The sequence below is a fragment of the Mus pahari genome, chromosome 6, assembly GCF_900095145.1.
Source record: "Mus pahari chromosome 6, PAHARI_EIJ_v1.1, whole genome shotgun sequence".
In the NCBI taxonomy this organism is placed as follows: Eukaryota; Metazoa; Chordata; class Mammalia; order Rodentia; family Muridae; genus Mus; species Mus pahari.
In genome coordinates this window covers 21,426,203-21,430,951 of record NC_034595.1, presented here as the reverse complement: position 1 = coordinate 21,430,951, position 4,749 = coordinate 21,426,203, and positions in this window count along the sequence as shown.

The following is a 4,749-nucleotide window of genomic DNA, read 5'->3' as shown; positions in this document are numbered from 1 at the left end:
CTGGGTCATATAAAGTTTGCAAGACCAAGGGGCCTCGCTTCCCAATGATGGCGAACTATGTCATCTTCTGCTACATATGTGGCTAGAGACATGAGCTCAGGGGGTCCTGGTTAGTTCATATTGTTGTTCTACCTATAGGGTTACAGTCCCTTTCAGCACCTTGGGTACTACTTTCTCTAGCTCCTCCACTGGGGGCCCTGTGTTCCATCCAATAGCTGACTGCGAGCATCCACTTCTGTGTTTGCCAGACACTGGCATAGCCTCACAAGAGGCCTCTATATCAGGGTCCGTTCAGCAGAATCATGCTGGCATATGCAATAGTATCTGGGTTTGGTGGCTGATGATGGGATGGATCTCCAGGTGGGGTAGTCTCTGGATAGTCCATCCTTTCATCTTAGCTCTAAATTTTGTCTCTGTATCTATATCCTTTCATGGGTATTTTGTTCCCTATTTTAAGGAGGAATGAAGTATCCACGCGATGGTCTTCCTTCTTGGTTTTCTTGTGTTTTGCAAAATGTATCTTGGGTATTCTAAGTTTCTGGACTAATATCCACTTATCAGTGAGTGCATATCTAGTGACTTCTTTTGTGATTGGGTTACCTCACTAAGGATGATATTCTCCAGATATATCCATTTGCCCAAGAATTTCATAAATTCATTGTTTTTCGTACCTGACTTGTACTCCATTGTGTAAATATCCCACATTTTCTGTATCCATTCCTCTATTGAGAGACATCTGTGTTCTTTCCAGCTTCTGACTATTATAGATAAGGCTGCTATGAACATAGTGGAGCATGTGTCCTTATTACCAGTATGAAGATCTGGGTATATGCCCATGAGAGGTATTGCTGGATCCTCCAGTAATACTATGTCCAATTTTCTGAGGAAACACCAGACTGATTTCCAGAGTGGTTGTACAAACTTGCAATGTATGTCCAATTTTCTGAGGAACCGCCACACTGATTTCCAGAGTGGTTGAACAAACTTGCAATCCCGCTAGCAATGGAGGAGTGTTCCTCTTTCTCCACATCCTCACCAGCATCTGCTGTCACCTGAATTTTTAATCTTAGCCATTCTGACTGAAGTGAGATGGTATCTCAGGATTGTTTTGATTTGCATTTCCCTGATGCTTAAGGATATTGAACATTTGGGAAAGGATTTTTACCAATCCTAAATCTGATAGAGGTTTAATATCCAATATATACAAAGAGCTCAGGAAGCTGGACCTGAGAAATTCAAATAACCCCATTAAAAATGGGGTACAGAGCGAAACAAAGAATTCTCACCTGAGGAATACCGAATGGGTAAGAAACACTTGTAAAAATGTTCAACATCCTTACTCATCAGGGAAATGTAAATCAATTCTTGTTTTTTATAGCACAAGCCATAAAAAAAATTACTTAACATGTTTTGTTAAGTAATTTTTCCCCTGTGCCCATATTCGAGGCTTTTCCCCACTTTATCCTCTATAAATTTTAGTTTCTCTGGTTTTATGTGTAGATCTTTGATCCACTTTGACTTGAGCTTTGTACAAGGAGATAAGAATGGATCAATTTGCATTCTTCTACATGCTAACTGCCAGTTGTGCCAGCACCCTTTGCTGAAAATCTGTCTTTTTTCCACTGGATGGTTTTAGGTCCCTTTTCAAAGATCAAGTGACCATAGGTGTGTGGATTCATTTCTTGGTCTTCAATTCTATTCCATTGATCTACATGTATGTCGCTGTACCAGTAAGCTGGAAAGAACCCAGATGTCTCTCAATAGAGGAATGGATGCAGAAATTGTGGTATATTTACACAATGGAGTACAACTCAGTTATTAAAAACAATGAATTTATGAAATTCCTGGGCAAATGGATGTATCTGGTGGATATCATCCTTAGTGAGGTAACCCAGTCACAAAAGAAGTCACTAGATATGCACTCACTGATAAGCGGATATTAGTCCAGAAACCTAGAATACCCAAGATACAATTTGCAAAGCACAAGAAAACCATTATATGGATACTTCATTCCTCCTTAAAATAGGGAACAAAATTCCCATGAAAGGAGTTACAGAGACAAAGTTCAGAGCTAAAGATGAAAAGATGGACAATCCAGAGACTACCCCACCCAGGGATCCATCCCATCATCAGCCACCAAACCCAGACATTATGGCACATGTCAGCAAGATTTTGCTGAAGGGACCCTGATATAGCGGCCTCTTGTGAGGCTATGCCAGTGCCTGGCAAACACAGAAGTGGATGCTCACAGTCAGCTATTGGTTGGAACACAGAGTCCCCAATGAAGGAGCTAGAGAAAGTACCTAAGGAGGTGAAGGGGTCTGCAACCCTATAGGTGGTAAAACAGTATGAACTAACCAGTACCCCCTGAGCTCTTGTCTCTAGCTGCATATGTAGCAGAATATGGCCTAGTTGGCCATCATTGGGTAGAGAGGCCCCTTGGTCTTGCAAACTTTATATGATCCAGTAGAGGGGAATGCCAGGGACAAGAAGTGGGAGTGGTTCGGTAGGGGAGCAGGCGGGGGAGTGTCAAGGGAACTTTTGAGATAGCATTTGAAATATATATAAAGAAAATATCTAATAAAAAAAGAAAAGAAAAAATATGTAATAAAAAATAAAATAACTGAATTAAAAATTGTGATTACACTAATATTTGAATTTAATAAAGCCGGGTTCCCATTTGTACATCAGCAAATAAACCCATAGAATATTTGAGTCTGTAGTGATTTAGACTACATGGTACTTTGTGTCTCTCTTGGGGAATTAAAACTGTAAGATAACAGTGGGTCTTTGTGAAATGAAATAATTTTTGTGTGTGTGAAATTTTGGTGAATAAGATGTTAAGAAAAAAGATCCAAGCAGTATTACAACATATCTTAAGCTTTCAGAATTGATGGACATATGAATGATTGAATAACTGGATATATGTTTATCACATGGTAAGTACACAAATGTGGATTTTTATCTGTGCTTCTACAAAACACAGATTTTCTGATCCTGAAATAATGTAGTTGTGGGATCCCACAGTGACACTGTGTGTTATTTATGCAGGAAGAGTGGAGGAGTAGAAATCACCAACTCTTCAGCAGATTAACCCTCTCCCTATAGACAGGGTATTTAACCTTGCTATGCTTCTGTTATCTTACAGGTAGATTGATTAAGGTTCTGATAACTACTTTCTTTCTTGTGGTAATTTAAGTTAAATATTATTGTTTATATAGAATCATTGCAATGCTCCTGAGTTTATGAGTTTAGGTCTATCTCCTAATTCTCTTTTCTCTGTCCCATTATCTCTACTTGTTAATACACAGTAAGTGACTATACAAATTATTGTTGAAATTTTCAATGCGTTGATATGTATCATTTGCAAAGGAGATTTTACATAGAGCTGGAGAGGGGACACAAGAAAATTTCTATCTCAGTGACTTCCAAAATTCTAAACATCAAAAATAAATTTTAAAAAAGACTTTAAATAAAAACTAACATCTTAAAGTTAATCTCCCCAAATTCAGGAAGAAACAAAGGACTAAGGATTCCACTTCAATTAGTTTCACTTTGTTTCTTTGAGTAAAACATGCTACCTTTAACAGAAATTTATATTTAAGAAACAAAGAGCAACTATTAACTACTCTAATTAGGAACTCAGTGTTCTGAATGTAAAAACAATGTCTTCCACCAAATCAAAAAATTTAAGACAAAAATATTAAAAGAGAAAAATCTAAAACACTGACAACCAACCTCATTGTACTTAATTATGTCAACAGTGTCCACATTGTTTTAAATAATGTTATATTTCAAGAGCTAGAAACCTTTTTTTTCTGAAGATAGGGAGTTATCATGCTTTAACTGGCCTGGAAATCATAGTGTATCACACTTGCCTTAAACTCGCAGAGATCCATCTACTTCTGCCTCCTAAACCATTACGTAACACACATATATACAGGAATAGAAATATCACATTTATATTACTTGTATAATTTTATTTTTAAAGAATTAGTTAAAATTTTTGAAAGATAACAAATAAAGGAGGAAAGAAATACTACATAAAGATAGAATCTGGTGACTTTTCAAAGAAATAGCAACCTGTCTGCCTCTTGCCAGTTCCCAAGTCTCCTGTAACCTAAACTAGAGCTCTTTATGGACCTTATTTATCACAGAAACTCTATGAGTACATTGTCAGTTCAGTGGATGTTGCCTCTTTGAAACCCCTTCCTGGTATTCTGCTATCATATGGAACCTCCTCTAGTAGGCATAGAAACAGAATTGTGTTTGTTAATAAAGTAAAATGTTTTGTCTATGCCCATCTCTAGACACATCATTCAGCAGTCAGATTGTCTTATGGATGTTCTACAGAGGTAACTTTATTCTTCCTCTGGCACCTTTCAATATCCCAAGGTCAGAGCATTCCTCTGCTGAGGTCCATGTTTGTCAGTCCTACATATATTATGGACAAAGCAACATCTGAGGTGTTAGAAGATGATGTAAGCATGAGTATGTCCTGAGTACTTTCTTATTGCCATTTACACAACAGAGATTATTAGGTGGTTTACTCTTGAGTTTGAGTAACTATTATTCACAGGTCAGATAACTTGTTTAGTTCATAGGATATCACTCCTGAGTCAATGATTTCTTTCCCATCTCTGAAGTAGTCCAAGAACACTCAGAAAATCAGTCATACTCACAAACACACACACACACACACAGGCCTCAATACACAGATACTCTTATATCAAATACGTTGTACATTTT